At 31.3% G+C, this 18,895-nt stretch overlaps 1 protein-coding gene across 2 annotated transcripts in view; it reads right to left on the bottom strand.

Annotated features, from left to right (window-relative positions):
- Positions 1–18,895, bottom strand: part of LOC149481450 (phospholipid phosphatase 2-like) — a 78,619-nt gene that overhangs the window by 48,200 nt on the left and 11,524 nt on the right. The window contains exon 1 of one of the 2 annotated variants that reach the window (XM_089705029.1): positions 14,403–14,691. The exons of the other annotated variant lie outside the window; for it this stretch is intronic. The gene's annotated coding sequence lies outside the window, so the exon portion shown is untranslated. Of the gene's footprint in view, positions 1–14,402; positions 14,692–18,895 lie in introns of those variants that run through there. 2 annotated transcript variants of the gene reach the window in all.

The following is an 18,895-nucleotide window of genomic DNA, read 5'->3' as shown; positions in this document are numbered from 1 at the left end:
ACATTTAACGAAGTTATGAAATGAAAAATAAATTTATTTCTTCAATTTTACTCAGTTATTACTGAAACAGATCAAAGGACATGAAAATCAATCAATTAAAAGTTATAAGATTTCTTCGTCACAGCTTATTGCTTATAAAATTATGTAATAAGTTAAAACTAGGTCAATAGGTTAGGTTTATGTTAGGGAAATTACTTAATTAACTGAAGTAGGTTATAGGTATGACTTAGTTTAAAAGAAAACAAAATTATTTTCTTTTGGGGTTGATTTTTTGTTTGTTATTTCACGGGAGAAGCCAAGTCAAAGGCTAGTTTAATACCTAATCAGAATCATATTCTACTAACATCTGTAGTTAGTAGTTACCATTCAGATAAAACTTTAGAAACTAAAATTCAAATTTAAATTAATTCTACTAAAATTCCTTTAAAAAATAAACGAATAAAAACGAAAGAAAAGCATTTCAACAAACCTCGGTTACCATGGCAACGCGTACTTAATTTTATAGCCCTGTGTTACAATGAGCATTATAGGCTAACTACGTTAATTGAGAGAATTCAATCAATATTCAACCTTATTTCAATGTACTAAGGTCGACAATGATTGCATATTTAACGTTGTATAAGGTTATAATAATACAAACTTAGATTATCTATTGTTACGCAATTATGAACTTTATTCTCATAGAAATAAGGTATAGATGTGGTATATAATTATTGTCATTTGTTAAATGGCGCCAAGCATAAGTTTGTTGCACCGACCGCATGAGAACTTATGAATAAGACTAGTTTTAAATTTAGAAAATATTGAGATTCGATTTTAAATGTCAAATTAATAGTTTTATGTGGTTTTAATAGCGTGAAATTAAATTTCGAATATCAATTTCGAACGATTATCGGACTTAATTATGTGTCTAAGTGTAAGTACTTTAAAATTAGCATTACCATAGGGCATAGACCATATATTTCTAGAAACTTAATCTTTTTAAAAAGTAAAGTACAGTTGCCTTAAAATATACGATCGTGGAAGAAAGGGCAATTAATTGTATAACAATAGGTATTCACATCGTTAGCGCAATAAAACCTTCGTCCGGTTGGATAAGTTACGTTTCCTTTTACATGCGTTTTACTGTAGTTTTTTTGACCCGACTGTGTAAAAAGGAGGTTAATGTTTTTCGTATGTGTATAGTTTACTTTTTTTATCCGACTGTGTAAGGAGTAGGCATAGAAATCTAAATAACAAGACACTAGAAGTCGTAAGCGTGCGTGACCTTGTCGCCACTCAGGTGATTTGCACATCACCAGTGCATTCGTCACTGTTCAGTTGCTCTGGAGACGTATGAGTGTATACATGGTGTGTTTCAGCAATTCCCATTGCGGAAATTCTTCCAAAAGTTGTAATTATACTTATAAAGGAATAATATTTCATGGGAAAATATTTTTTTTTAGAAATAATGCCGTTTTTCCTTAAAATTATAGAATATTTACAAGTATTACGAGTGTCACCATAGTAATCGAAATAACAATGAATGACACAGTCGACCATTCTTATTATCACGTTTGTTCGTATTGGAGCAAAAAGTCTCATATACTTAGGGATGTTATTCTAAAATAAACCGTAAATTCGTGCGTTAGGATACATATTCAAAAGCTTTATTTAATAGTTAAGTTAGTTTTCACTAAAATCAAGCTGTCCAATAAAAGGCATAGTTTACTTGTGTGTACTGTTTAGCTTTCGGTTTGAATGTGTTGATTTTGGCGACAGCGGTTTTCATACGAATTATGACATTACAGCACTTCTATGTGTCTTGTTATTTAGATTTCTATGGGAGTAGGACTAAGGAGGGTTATATTTTTGGGTACCTATTATGTTTATATTTTTGTTAGTATTTTGTAACCTAAATGAGTGAAAGGTTTACTTTTCCTATGTACACGTACCTACTACGTAAATATCTGTTAGAATAAAATGTGAATGTAACGTTTTATCAAAACGGATTTTGGCGTTAATAAGAAATTGTCCAATTTTTTCGTTTGGTAGATATGTCACGGCTAAAGGTAGGTGAGAACATAAACTTAAGATTAGCCGGCTAAACTTAGGTTTATTTTCGACGAGGTGTTAATGTTAGTTTGTTCTATCTTTAGCCGGCTAAACTTAAGTGTAACCGCAGGCCCGTGGCTAAAAATGTCGGGGTGGGTAGATTTGGTTAGCGCCGGGCCGGTGGAGGGCTTGAGGGGCCCGCACAGTGCCAGAAAACACTCGCCCTGTTCCTTACATGTATTATAGTAACCAAATCTACCCACCCCGACTCAGGGCAGAAAGCTGGTGGCTAGGTTAGGTTAGGTTAGAACTCTTAAGACCCGCACGAGCCGAGCGAGCGCAGCGAGCGTGCTGCGGCAGCAGCCGGCGAAGTGCCAGAAAACACTCGCCCTGTTCCTTACATGTATTATAGTAACCAAATCTACCCACCCCGACATTTTTAGCCACGGGCCTGCGGTTACACTTAAGTTTAGCCGGCTAAAGATAGAACAAACTAACATTAACACCTCGTCGAAAATAAACCTAAGTTTAGCCGGCTAATCTTAAGTTTATGTTCTCACCTACCTTTAGCCGTAACATATACACAATTGTCAACTTTTTTCGTGAGAAAAACAGAACTATAGTTAATTAACTGTCTATTTTTAGCATCTATTACACAACCATGTTTTCTCAAATACGTTCAGCTTTTTATAAAAACATAATGACAAAGACAAGACGCGGGTTCGAATCCCGCCTCATCATCGATTATTTTCTACTAGCTGCGCTTCGCGGTTTCACCCGCGTTGCTGCACAGTGCACTCCTGTTGGTCTTATCGTGATAATATATAGCCTATAGCCTTTCTCGATAAATGGGCTACTTATCTTCCTTAGATCTAACACCTAAAGATTTTTTCAAATCGTACCAGTAGTTCCTGAGATTAGCGCGTTCAAACAAACAAACAAACTCTTCAGCTTTATAATATTAGCATAGATATTAAGGTAAATGTTCCACTACAAGTGTTCAGTTATCTAAAGCATGTTGCGCAGGCGCAAGCGCACAGTAACCTCTGTCCCTTTAATTAAATTACTACGGCTCATTGATTTACGAGCGAGATTCGAATCCGGCGTGTCTGTTTTATTTATAACTATTTTATGTAGTTTCCTACTTTGATTTATTGTTGTTTTATTTGGGAATAAATCCTACTACTATTATAAAGGCGAAATTTTGTAAGTATGGATGTATGTTACTCTTACACGCAAATACTACTGAACCGATTACAATGAAATTTAGCACACATATAGAGGGTAACTTGGATTAACACATAGGATAGTAACACAATTTTATCCCGGAAATCCCACGGGAACGGGAACTATGCGGGTTTTCCTTTCCAAACGCGGGCGAAGCCGCGGGCGGAAATCTAGTCAAAATATAATATTTCACATAGGTAAGTAAGTTATCAGATAAATTATGTACTTGTACACTACTACCTTCTTTTTTCCGCATGCATGCATTATCTATCTTCCTATATTCTAAAATCATACCATAATCGCCTCATTACGACAAGCTAGAAATACAAAAATAAAACACACTTTTCTATTTATAATATCTCTTAAACTAAATATTGCCTTGATATAGTACTTTTAAACGCATTATCTATACAAAGTAGGTTAACAACTACTAAGTACTAGGTACCCTACTCCTTTCCACCTCCTCTTTTCCCTTTCAAACAGTCGTGATGTTATGGTATTTAAATATATTTCCTGCTTCATAGTTAATCCCGCATTAGCCTTGTTTACATTCCTATAAGCCAAAACATAGAAATTCCTACTAAACTTGGCGGTAGGAACTATTTATGTGTTGCCATGGCAACTAAATGTTTAAGAAATGCATAATAAAACTGATACAAAGATACAAAAATCGTCGCCTTACTCCATGACGTGACTGTATTGCCATGACGCGACCTTGAAATTTCAATCTCAACGCGCCTAAAGAAGTTTCACAAATTGAAGGTGTAAAAACTACAGGGGATTCAAACTCAAACTTGGCCATTAAAAAACTAATTTATACGTGTATCCTGCCCATAGATATCACAGAATAAAATCGACATTTCAACCATAAATAAACAAAAAGCAGCTATAAATTTTATCGTGTCTCCACGAACTGATTGATTTATTAAAACCGATGTCGATTGTGTTAAAACAATGTTCGTGGTCGAGATTTTTTATCTTTTGAAACATTTTTTGACATTTTTTGTTGATTTCATTGATTTTTTTGTGGATTTCTCTTACTTTGAATGTTTCGTTATTGAGGACGATGATAGGATTATTATCAAACTCATCATCATTGTTTTTTTTTACACAGGAAAAATATGTTTTTACACTTGATTTTGCAGACGATTAAATGAAAGCTGAACTTTAAAACAGTTAAAACGATTTAAATTCTAAATACAATACTAAATACTTCTCGCGTAAATCCAAACATAAACATATTTATTGAACAAAAAATCGACTTTTAATATAGTACCTACCTAATGAAAAAAATCTTGTCACTTCACCAATATACATAAAGAAAGAAATAGGATCAGGCGCATAGTTCATAATCGCTGACTTATCGGATATTCGATACACGATAAACAATGTGCCAATATGACCACGTGTAACAGTATGCTGAGAAATGCTTAGGTTCACGTTCCCAGACTTACATTCGACACTATTAAACTCAATTTTTCGAACTCAAACTCAAGGAAGGCACCTACATACTCAAGGAAGGTACCTACATAAGTAATATTTTTTTACAAGTGCATGTACTACGTAGTCTACGTACCTAATATAATTGATACTAGAGACTAGTTCTACTTACGTGAAAAGGGTCCGTTTCGAAAGACTGTTGAATACAAAGACGATATCAACGATACCATAGTATAAATGTCCTCTTTATACTATGACGATACATACTATTATTATAAGTAGGGAATTTTAAATTTGGATTTTTGGAAAGGACTGCGTTTCAAATTTTCAATACAGAAAAGCACACGTGCGAACATTCAGTACCTCAAGTAAACTTTAAATAAGTATAGGAAGTCTATTACAGCGACCAAATCTATTCTTATTTTTTAAAACCTACCTAGAGAGAGAGAGAGAGAGAGAGAGAGAGAGTATAAAATACCAATCGGTTTTAAAATGAGCACATGCCGGAAACGCTGAGTCTATCAAAAAACCTGCTTACAAAAGATTAAAAATGTATAAAGGGTGATCAAAGCGACCCTTACGCATTTATGATGCCACATTAAAGACCAGTAAAAAGGGTTAGATATGGTCTTCATTTTAAATGCCTGTTAAAGGGTAAAGATGGTCTTCATTTTGTTATTGGGATACAACCAAATCCTGATAACTCCCGTTAAAAACGGTAATAAATTTTTTGTTCGTTTGGTTATGACTTAACTTGTAAAGGCCCGACAAAAACGTTTCAAACTCAAAGTTAAACATAAATATTTATTGAATAAGACTTCTTATGAAAGGCGCCATTACCACAGTATACATTCTACGAACAGTATACATACTTTGCATCTATTTACAATGCTATTACGCACATAAAATTATTACACAAGTAAATTTCAACATATCTATAGTTAGTAACAATCCAATGAACGTACAATGAAGATATTGAAAAATAATAGAGGATGTTTTACTAACAAAAGAACAATTTTTAGAAATCATGTTTGTATGCACACGCAAAAACAAATGCATTGCATGTTGCAAGTATGAATGCACTTCTCATCGATGGAGGTCTAATTTAATAAATTAGAGGCATTATTCGTTTAAGTACACTTTTCTTTGTATCAGAGAACACTTCAAAATGCACTTTCGTAACCTCATTGAGGAACACGGATTTAATGTGTATTAAACAAGATGGTGCAAAGTTTTTTCAGGTGTAGGTACGTGCTCTGTGTGTTATCGAAGAGAATAGATATTTACAGTGAGAGCTTACAAATAAGGATTACTAATTCAATAGTGAGCTTTATAATCATTCAAGGTTACCGGTGCTAATAATTTTTATCTTGACACGTGAATTTATACAAATTAAATTCGTTATGCTTATAAACGTTAGATAGAGAGTAGATATTTCGACATGTTTTCCAAAACACAACCAGATATTTTCTAAAGTGAAATAATATCCAGTTACTATGATATTCTACTTACGTGCAAACATTTTTCCACAGCAGCTGTCAATCAAGGGCACAAGCTAAGCGCTTTTCACCACTTTTAACAAGAAAATGTTACACGATCACCGCACGTTGCGTTGTCTTATCCAGTTTAATATTAATCTGTGTCTCATCATTAGCACTTGTCAAGACTAGTGGTGAGACGCAGATATCTTCACACGTGATACTCTCCTGGTAATTGGGTCAAATTGGCCGCTGATCAAACGAAATTTAGCGTGGGAATATCAATAATATTGTAAAGAGAGAAAGAAATTTGGATGGCTTAAAAAGTTAAAAATTGATTTAATTTTTTTTATAAACAATTTTACTTATTATTCTTTGTGTATAGTAAAACTAAGGGGCAGTAAATTATAGTGTGTGTCTCTTACACGAGTTATGACTCCAGAACTGCTGAAACGATTTTTGGTTTACTGAAAGAAAATTGTGCTTGCATTGAAACAATAGCTCTTAAAATCTGAGATCACTTAAAAGAGCCAGAGGAAGCAGCTTGTATATAATAAAGCAGTCGAATAGCTGACCATATTGTTAAGTTGTAAAACCCAGTAGACATGTATTACAGTATTGATTACCTTGTTAGCAGATATCTATTTGCTGTAATGCATTTACTAACAAACCCCAGTCATAGTTAAACTACTGTTTAACATCCGATTGTTTAAACTGCGTTTACCGTTACGTTGCTAGTAGCAACGCCCGGTTAATAAACTAAGGTTCTTGATAATTCTAGATATTTATGTGTAAATTCCCACTCATATAATTATAAAATGTTTCTGAGGTATGGTGCAATCCCGTTACCGTTTTTGTATTTGCTATAGCGGATACTTCAAAGTTGTCATTGTTTGGTGTAATAAATACATTGCAATTAACGGTAGTGCACCGCGAAATGCAAAATATGCATACATTTGATGAAATGTCCGACTGCTTTTAGTGATTTCTTCTAATTCTTAAGCATCAATGTGTTCACAAGACTTCTTGAAATAATACAAATATTTAAACTAAGTATAAAATATGTAATAGAAATGCTGGGACTTTCTTTAGGATAAATATATTGCAATTTGCATCTAAAACAAGAAAGCACTCCTTCTCCTAGATATTATTTCCATGAATTTGAGCTTTCTCTAACCTTAAAATAATCCAGAAACAGATATAATAAATAAATCATTTCGTAATGCATAGCCCTAGATATTGAATTATCAAGCTATTTTATTATTTTATCATCCGTATGAAAAACTATAAATTTGTAACAACTTCCTCGCCCACGTGCCATCGAGTGCATAAATCTTTGTATATAAATAAAATTGTTTTATGCTAAGGCTGTCCATACATGAGCGACAAAAACGCGAAGAAAAACGTCGATAAACGAGTAAAAAATGCTTATGTATGATTCTTTATGAAATTTAGCAATGTTTTGTGTTCCACTCAATGATTATTTATTTTCGAATATAAATGCACTACAGTATGTTATCTAATATTACACATTACACATTAAAAATGTCTACTTACGTAATAAATGATTAAAATCATTTGCCTGTGACACTACACACTACACTGTACACTTTTATTATTATTATTAAAAATGTATTCGATTATCGAATTAAAAGAAAAGCTTTAAATAGCCTGCGTTTCATCCGCTCGTTGTTAATTCACTTTACAAAACATAAACAACATAAAACTGCATTTAATACATACAAAATCTTTGTTAGAGTGAATTTATTTTAACGGCATTAAAATCGCGTTTAATGTTGGTATTCAGGTTTGATAAGCATGGGATCTTGAGCAGGCAAACCCCACATCCTTACCTTATTATATCTACAGGAAATAGGAATATTAGGAAATCCGAAATTGTGTAATGATAAAGTAAAACATATAGCGTCCGCCTTAAATTAGATTATTGTGGTAATTTTTTAGAAATATCGCATAATATTATTACAAAATGGTAGTAACTATCTGTCTATGCATGTCGTATCAAACCAACCGCCTTAAGCGCGTCACACACGGTGAAGATACTATGATATTTTATCTTAAGATACTGTTATATTGCACGCCTCATAAGCGAAGCGTTGAGGTGGGTACTACTGTCACTTCGCGCAAAACATCTGATTTTTCAAACTTAAGGCTGCAGTCTAGCAAAATTGCGTTTTCAACAAGTTATTTGACAATTTTTTCCCGGCTAATGAAATGATAAACTGAATTTTTTTTTTCTTGTTTATCAATTAGTGTTATATACGCAATGCGCGTGAATTTTTTCACATTTATAAAGTTACTTTATGTTACCTTAATCAGGCCTTCAAGATAAGTCTCTTTCCCCCAAAATCATTTCGAGCTAAGTTTGTGCACTCACTACGTTGCAACCGATTACAATTTACATAATCTGATCAGCGCATTATTATCCTTATATAGTCGTTATTAAAAACTGCTGAATACAATTGCCGAAAAACTTATGATTTTCTTAATTAGAGCGTTATAAATTCATTAAATTTCCCATTTTTTGCCTTACAAAATCGATTGATAAATACTGCTAAAAGTTATTTTTTTCATTAATTTATTCGAGTTGGTTGAAGACCAATGAGTATTAATCCTTTAAAAAAATTTTTTTTTGAATTTTGATAATTCTTTAAATATTAAAAAAATATTTAAAATAATAAGGAAAAATCCTAGCGAATTTCTTTAGTCGCGCTCCTTGGGCCGGAGCGTTCTGACGTGTGCTCTACGCTCGATTTTCCTTCATACCGAAGTGAAAGTTGCTCTACTTCATTAAATTTAATATTTTTGTTAATTGATTATTTTTATCTTAGTTTTGTGCAAATATTCGTATTTTTAAACATTTGATTTCGATATGGAAAATAAACGAAAAAAATACGCGTGTAACTACTAGAAAAAAAATTATCTTCGAACATAAAGTTAATGAAACCAAATAGATTGCAAAGGTGATTGGCAACAATTTCTTTATTTTACGGGGTGTCAGTAAGGGGATGTATATTTCTTTAAAACTAAAGTAAGCTCATAAATTTTCTTATAATATAATTTTTTTGAAGTTCCAAAAATGTTTATTTTTCGTTTGAGAAATACGAAATATAATATAAACTTGTATTGAGAACTTGAACTTCCCAAGTTCATCCGGGGAAATCCCCATACGGGGAAAATGATTTGTTTACTCCAAAATTGATCCGAGGTGTTTTAATTTTTTCTTCTAGTCATTTTCAACGTAGCGGCATGTTGTTTGATTATTAATTTTGTAACTTAAATACAGGATGTTGGTTTTATATTCTGATCTTACAGACGCGCTGACAAATTTAGTCCACCATTTCTAATTTAGTCTAACTACAAAACTACCAAAAAACTCTAAGTACCAATATTAAAACGAATGGATTATCATCACATCATCAAAATTCAGTGGGGTTGAGAACTAAACAAACAGAAGTAACAGAGACGCGAAGAATAAAAAAAGAGGACGAAAACGATAATTCGTTGATGCTTTCCCTTTTCGACGTATTGTTAGGGTACATCACCAATCTGCAAAAAACAAAACTGATGATTCCCAATTGCTGATTAAAAATGAAAAACAAATAATCGACAACAGTGGTGAAAATTTGCTGATCACAATGAAACATCCTTCAGTGGTAGCAGATTTACTCATTTAAAATGTATCGGTGAACAGCGTAAAGGAGAGGAGTACAGGAAAACATTATGAATGTGGATGGTGGATTGTATACAGGGTGTAATCGATAAGTATGTGCAGGCGATTATGACGTTATTATTGCAGGTATCAAAAAACTTAAAACTGATATCGAAATTACTTTACCTAATGAGCAAAATGACAATAATAACTTTTTAAAAGTATAACGAGAAATATCTAAAAAATTTACTTTATACACTCCCATATCAAAAAGGGAAAATGGGACTAGTAGAAGTTAAATGTCTAATTCCGGCAAAAGACATGAATGCGGAAGATGCGGTTAAAAAAAATTTAATATTTGAAATACAATGCAAAAAATAACACTTTTGTCATAGATAAGAATCATGACTATTTTTTCCAAATTCAGGGACAACTAAACGTTGCAGAAGCAGAAGTCTGCTTATTTGCTGTTAGGACTGGAGTGAATCATTCGTTAAAACTGGAATATATAAAATAGAATATATAATAAAACCGGCCAAGTGCGAGTCGGGCTCGCGCACAAAGGGTTCCGTAGCAGCAAATATAATAAATTACAGTTAAATCAACCTATCTCAAAAACTATAAGAGATACTTTGATCAAACCAAAAATCGTTGAAAGAGTTAATTAGCATGCATCACCTCTATTTTTTTTAGAATTTTATACCCCGTAGTTATAAAAATAGAGGGGGGGGGACATACTTTTTACGACTTTGAGAGCTGATATCTCAAAAACCGTTCACTTTAAGAAAAATGTTTTTTAGAAAACTTTATATCATTTTAAAAGACCTTTCCATTGATACCCCACACGGGTATGTACATCGAAAAAAAAAATTTCATCCCTCAGTTACATGTATGGGGGGCCCCACCCCCAATTCTTTTTTTTACTATTTAGTGTCATATTTTTGTAGCGGTTCATACAACACATATTCCCATCAAATTTCATCACTGTAGTACTTATAGTTTCCGAGTAAATCGGCTGTGACAGACGGACAGACGGACAGACGGACAGACGGACATGACGAAACTATAAGGGTTCCGTTTTTGCCATTTTGGCTACGGAACCCTAAAAAAGTATGTAACGTTTAGGCAAAATAAAATTATGGACCATTATTGGATTTTACATAAATTACCTACTGTCAGAATTGATTGATTCGAGACTTCAGCATTCGATGCCCATCAAGGACCCATCCTAGTTATATCATTCAAGCGATTGAAAAAAAAGAGATAAATCCAGTGCAACCGATAAAGCATCAGAATGCTAGCAAAAGATTTATTAGGTTTATCAATATAAATCTATATATTATACATAATATAATAAATCTGTAGAAGACGCGAAGACTGACATCCGCGCGGACGGAGTCGCGGGCGGAAGCTAGTCAGAAATAAATATCTTTTGTTTTCATTTGCGTATTTTTCTATTTTATAATTTTTTAACACAAACATTACATTTTTTTTATTAAATACAAAATTTGTTTATCCGTTTTATTAGTTAAACTCAACAACTTTCACTAAGAAACTTAGGTCGAAAAAAATGTATTATAGAGTTATGCATTTTGTATGGAAAGCTTATTTTTTTATATTTCGTCCAAATTTCTTTGTAAAAGTTGATCAGTTATATAAACATGAAGTTGAAGATATCAATAGAAAGTATTCGCAAATTTTGTGTACTGATAAAAAAAAATCACCCGGTGTAATTTTCACGAAAATTGTTTCAAATTGTCATTTTTGGTACTTATTACGAATATTAAATTATACGAATGATTTAATTTTTAAAAATTAAGTGGAGCAACTTTCCCTTAGTACATTTGTATTATTTACATATAGGATGACAGGATGCATTTGTTTGCACTACTAGACCAAGCCCTTAAAATGTCTTTATGTATCATACATTGCACTTGTAAGATAATACATACACACACATATTAAGAAAAAACACTATTTTTAACATTCATGATATTTTTGATGTCATTTTTGTTATTTAAACTAGTTAAAAAACAGTTTAAAAAAGTTCTGTCTTGGACGTCCGTGTGTCTGTATGTGCGGATCCTTTTTCTTGTTAACACGATAGCGACCGAAATACTTTACTAATCGAGTCTTTTTTTATCTCTTACGCTTGAGTATGCTCAGGAATAGAACCCTTTCATTTTTCAGGGTCTGATTCGATGTGGTTTAATTGTTATTAAATAAACAAAAATAATAATTAATAAATAATTATTAAAAAAAAAATTATGAGGCGTGCACTTTTGGATTTTCCAAACTATTTTATATTACAGTATCTTAACGCATCCGGTATCAGCATTCGGACCATCATTTTTCTTTTTGTCATTGCGTACTAAGACTCCTGTAGAACCGCCATCCTGTTACAAATGACCCACAAAATTTCGCGTCTTTATTCAGCCTATAGTCTCGTAGATTACGGAACAAATACAGATTTTTCTATTTACGACCATAGAACCTTGTGTATATTTTCAGAAACATATAAATTTTACGTTCAAATGTTATTTAAAATAGCATTTATCTCGTTATTTTTTTGAATCTACTGATTATCAAATATTAAAATTAGCCATAAATAATATCTATTCTAATCAACATAACATAAATAAGATATGAGAAACGTCACAGGTACATTGTCTATAATAACAGAATAGTAAATAATAATTAAACAACAATATTCATAATTTTATGTTACAAAATTAAAAGAAATGGGTGACCTCTCAACTAACCCTGTAAGTGACGATCGATCCGTGTGGATTTTCCCACTGATATCCTTTATTTTGTAAGCGAAAGTTTTTAAGGACATATCATGTAAAAAAATTGTTATTACGAAATTATTGACTCACGAGTTTCGAAGATCGAATATTGTAAACGTTTTGGGATAAAAAAATGCTTGCTTGCACTTGGAAATCTGAATTTAACTAAGTTATAGTACCTTTTCAATTATATTGCACTTCGTTCTTAGATTATTAGATACCTTTTCGAAGCTAGGCAATATGAATGTAATATGATAAAAGTAACTTTGTGTTTAGATTTTCTTTCATATCAATATTCAATACCTACTATGTATATTAAAGATTTTCATTATTTCTTCTTACCCTACACAAATCAGTGAGCAGTAATTCTTAATTTCCCTGAAAAAGATTACTCTTTTTCTGGGGAAACGCATATACACCACCAAAACAGTGGGTACATATTGCCCTAATATGCGGAACTTCGGCAATATGTAGTGTAATAGTAACGCGGAACGGGTTATCGCGTTTAAGTTCAAGGCACTAGCGGCTAGGGCTGTCACTCGACAATAAATTACAATAATATTATTATCAATTATTTATGTTGTGATTTATTACACGACTACAGGATTGCGACCTAATTCAGAATGTTTTCTTTACTATCAACTCATATTTGCATTTCATCGATTTATAGGTGCAAAATACAAAAAAAAGCCTTACATATAATTTTTAATATTCCCTTTAATTGTGCTAATTGATATGTTATCTCTTTTTAGTACAGTAAATAGAAGTGGTTAAACATTTTCTAAGTAAATACTTTAACAACGATACGATATAAAAAGAAGTTGAAGAGGAACGCATTAGATATCAGTAAAAAATAGATATGCAGTTTTAGAACAACTTAATTGTATTTAATTTATAACACGAACATTACCAAAGTTAGTTAAAATAAATAGGTAATTAACGCCTTCTTTAAAATAGCTTTCCCTTCCTTGAGCAGAGCTTTTTTTAAAAAAGAGTTTTAAAATGGTTGGTATACTTAAAAACTATTGGAAGTAAAGTTTGAGATGGAAGGGAGTTTGACTAAATAAAGAAAGAAGAAAGAAACCATATACCATTTGTGTTGTGTGTGTTGGAATAAATGGTTTCTTTCTTCTTTCTTTCTTTCTTTAAATATAAAATATTAAAAAATTGATCAAGGGGCGGCATTCGAACCCGTGTCTTTCCACCAATCCGGGGCGTATTGCTGTTAAATTCTATTATAATATTATAGACATTTCATATATGTACTTAATTTACTACACATTCACCTAATGCTGTTTGGTCCATCCTTTGGACTCTGTCCAATATTTTTTTGTGTATTTTTTATTTTATTTTTGCTATCTCGTGTCAACCCTAGTATAGACGTATTATTATCAAATGTATCAAATTGAACGACAGGTCACCGATAAGCTCTTTATTCCGCATCCCAGTTAGTTCTTACTTAATATGTGTTTATTCTTATCTAACATGTAATTATAATGTTATTACATCGAGTTTTTTTATCGTGTTTATGGTTTATACTAAGCAAATGCATTTTGAAATATTTATTTTAAGTTTAATTAATTTAGTACGATAAAACTAATAAATATTATGTATGATTTTTCGAATCTATCTTCTAGAATATAGATAAAGATTCAAGTTTAATTTATTCTTATTGTTGCATTGTCAAACAATGTTTTAAATTTGTCCATTTTTTTTTCATTTAAAATTAAAATGTAAAAAAAATCAAGTAATTCAAAAACTCACCAAAAATTCTAGTTGAATCGAATTACACGGACACAGACGCCACAAACATTTTTAATTTTTTAAATCACTCGAAAACACAAATTCACTTTAAAATTCGAACAAATTCGGCCACAAAAAAAAACAATCGAATTGTAATTTTATTATCTATGAAATGTGATTAGAACTATATTTAATCTATATTTTTTATTCTAATATTTCGAAATTCGAATACGAAATGCGCGCGATAGTTGCGTTCGCAACCAAACGGCGTAGCTTTCACAGTCGCTGTCAAAATCTAACTGCTTCGTAGTTCGTCCGTTGTTGATCATTCGCCGGCCGCTCGACCAACTTCCAATTGGTGTTAAGTGGATTTCACACTGGTAAGAAGTACTAGAGTTATTTTTACTATTTGATTAAGTTTTGTTATTGTTAATGAGTGGGCGACTTTATTTCAAAGGAATCAATGCTTCTTCAATGAAAGGAAATGAACAAATGAGAAATCAATATTGTAAGGAAAAGAAAGATAAAGTTATCTACTCACGTGTTTATACATTGTTTCTAAAGGTATTCGATTCTGATACGACAAATAAGATAACAAACAATAAGAAGATTTGTTAACAACGTGACTAATAAATACCTAAAGACTTTCTTCCAAAGCTAACAGGCTGTATTCAGCCTTGTTATAGCTACATAACATATTTTATCAATCAATTTTAACACTCCATTTTAAAATTAGGAGATTGCTTAATAGTTAATTTACTTTTCATGAATGAAGTAAACGTTATTTTTAGTTTTTGTTTATTAAAAGTTGCGGGTTTTAATCAATCGTCGCTGCCGATTCTAAAGTAAAACATGTTGAGTAAGGTTTCCTTGTAAATTGTAAACTTGTGAATGAACGAAATTCATCATTACATAATGTTCGTTAATGTAAACATGCCGTAGTTTATAATTCTTATCCGTTTGGGAACGAGCGAATGAAATGAAAAAATAATTTTTACAGGATCATTAATGAACAAAAAATGGTAAACTAAGATACCTACCTATCTAAGATTTAAAAAAAAAGTTTTGATATAAGTAGGTACCTACCTAGGTAATTTTAATATCTAGACTGACTTGTTGAACATTATTTTCAATATGTTTTTCTTCTTGCGTTGACTAAATATTGTTTGCACAGCTGATGTGTAAATGTATTAGACTGAATAACGTTTATTTTTAATACTTCACATCATCATTGTGCATTTATTTAGAAAAATAAAAAATGAATTTTTGAACGGATTTTTGTTTCCTTGTGAAAATCGTAATAATTTTTAGGAACAGGTTAAATTTAGTTTAAAAATCCTTCGGTTAATTCCAATAGGTATCTATTAGGTCGAATATATATGTTTTTAATGTATATTAAAATATTGTTAATCATAATTTCAAATCAATTTTAATTTTATATCTATTTGTTTATCAATGTAAGAGCTAAGAAGTAAGAACTTATCATCCAAGAATTTGTTTACAATTTTAGTACTATCTACTCGACAACAGATGGCGCTTATATCAAAAGCTCACTATCGCCTGCTAGATGGCGCTGTCCCGTAACGAGGCGTACAATATTGTAAATTAATTAAATATGCAGGAAACGTCTAATTGTGCATAAACAATAATTATTATTACGATGTAATATTAATTAATTGCGACTTATTTTGAGGTTATCAAGTGGCGTCAGCGCTACCGGTGGTTAACTGCTGTTTATGTTTTTTTAAGAAAACATTATTACGGAATTATATTACTGGATGATAATAATTCCTAATTATTAATTATTTAAATTATTTTAAATTTAAAAGTGAAATAAAAATTTAGACAGTCTGTAACTGAAAATTGTTTTTTAATAGATTGTTAATTACCAAGTAGGTACTACTTTATAAAACCTTTATAAAATAGATAGTGTATGAACGAGGTGGATACTGACTTTTTTATTAAATATAATAATATTAGGTACCTATGTGCTTAGCCCGTATTAACTGAAGATTTGTCGTACCTATAATCAGATACAGACTTACATTAATCTTTTTAGCCATTAAACCAGTTTCAATGATTTTATATTGATACCTAAGTACCGTCATATATTATGTACATTGATTATTAATTCTTACCTACAATACTTAAATTTCAAGCGCCTACACAAAAATAAATAGGTAACAATAAAGTATTTATTAGCAAGACTGTAAAAACATTACATTGTTACATTAAGATTACTAATTTACAATGTAAATTACTCTGATGTAGGTAAACTAGGCTATAGGTTTTTGCAAGCGCTTGCCTATAAGAACCCTCAACCTATGTCAAGGAGTTTCTATATGTCGCAGGTAAATAGGTCTTGTTTATTGCATATTTTACTTAAAATAGATAGTGCGTTTCATTAAAAGTAAATCTAGTGAAGAGCAGAATGAATGAAGAAGTCACTCGTATCGTCGTTAGTTAGGTTACTTTTTCAAAAACTACATAGAAATATGGGTGTTTCGCGAAATGTCTGATATCCTCATTTCCCTGCAACATATACACATGATTGCAAATTGTTTTTATACGGCAAGTGTACTATAAAACTTCCAACACGCGATCGATCGCGTGTCCTTATCGAAATATTGCAAAAAAGTTAACATAAAACATTACTATGGCTACGTAGTATATTATTATTAGTCTGTGCTATGGCGAAATAAAGGGTCGTTTTTATATTATGACGTTAATCCTGAAATTTCAGTTCAGAGTATTGAAGTTGAATTTTGTCTATGAAAATAATAGTTTCGCCATCAATTTTAAACATTTGCATACGTCACATTTTGCAATTTCAATGACATGCTATTTTCCCATAGTTTAATTTTTTAAATGCTTGTTTAAAGTTATTCACTATACTGTCTGTAAGCGTCCGATGCAACACAAAAACGCATTTTATTCAATTGTTAACAACTCACAGGATGCGAATATATTAACATAAAAACATTATTTCAATACATTGTTACTCTCTCAACCATGAAGATATGTTCAAAAAAGCCATTTGCAATGCAAATAATTTTATTTCAGGTTGCCTGTTGAATGAATGTGCAAAATTAACTGCTACAGAAAATATTTAGTGATCTGTCCAACTATTTAATAATCTGTGGCACTATATTGTTTGAGAATAAGTTTGTATTAAAAATGTTGATATTATTTTTAAAGGCTTTTAAATGCGATTGAAAATTTCCACTATGTTATGTGTTCTCTTCTTCTTGATTTTTATTAAAAAAACTATAATCAGACTAGCGCTAAAACGATTGTAATATCATATCACTTGTACCGAAGTTATACCTACCTTAATAATAATAACAAATCCTGCCATAATGTTTATTACTAGTTACATAATATGCCAATTTCGGATGACCTAACAACACATTTTAATTGACAAATGTAGAGTAAAGCTCTGAATAAATAAACAAATAATTCCTTCACGTATCTCCTGTAACAATGTAAATATTTAAATTTGAAACTATTCTCTCATTTGTTAAACTAAAACTAAACAAATTCCCATAACAATTTTTTTACACAAGTCAATTATTTTACGTCTTTATCGTCATTTATTTAAGCACGTAAAGGTTTTACCTGACTATATAATATACTAGCAAACCAAAATGTGTTTTGAATGTAAAGATATAGAGTTTATTTTCCCATGACAGTAATATTATAATTGGCAGGCTTTGTGAGGCTTGACTGTAAGGGAATTCCTTTGTTTCGTGGTACTTAGGGATATAGAAGGTGGAACGTTCTGTGGTTCTATACCATATTTAGCTTCTTAGTTATTTTGACTATGTGACTAATGCCAGTAAATATTTCACATATTTGAATATTAATACAGTTGGTTACATTTTACGGTTCAAATAGCGAAGAGTTTTCTAATTTACAGAACAAAAACACTATGAAGGTATCATAAATCATAATATGTATAAACATTCATACTTATAAATTTTTACCATCCTCCGCTCCTATTGGAACTAACTAAGTATAATAAAATAAAAAAAATATCACACAATGTAAAATCGATTCCTTTTTCAGTCAGTTAAAATCTGCATTCTGCACGAATTAAGCTAAAAATAATAATTAACCTGCATGTCAAAATCTATTTCAAATATAGCTAAAAGATAATTAGGTAGACCGTAGTGCATCAACCATGTCTAGATACATCAAGGCTATAAATCGGTTATCACTTTAGCAGCGGTAAGGAAGTCGTTATGTTATAATAATATTATCTATCAAGCTGATATATTATAAGGATGTGCTTTTAATATAAAATAGTGTCGTTAGATGATTAAAATGTTACCTAAAATGTAGCATGAATAAATTCAGTTTGAGTTTCCGTAAGATTTATTACCGTTTTCAAATGGACGAGCTTTTCGATACGTGTCACGCTATTTTGTGATTATTGTTGTATCGTTATTCAAAAATCAAAGTTGATTTGCCGGCTTTTACTTAAAAAATTGTAGAAACATATTTTTAAAAGT

The sequence above is a fragment of the Colias philodice genome, chromosome 16 (assembly GCF_061535455.1).
Source record: "Colias philodice isolate Cphi_HAF_F1 chromosome 16, ilColPhil1 Martin Lab GWU primary, whole genome shotgun sequence".
Taxonomy (NCBI): domain Eukaryota; kingdom Metazoa; phylum Arthropoda; class Insecta; order Lepidoptera; family Pieridae; genus Colias; species Colias philodice.
The sequence above is the reverse complement of the archived record's forward strand: the minus strand, read 5'-3'. Positions and strand labels throughout refer to the sequence as shown.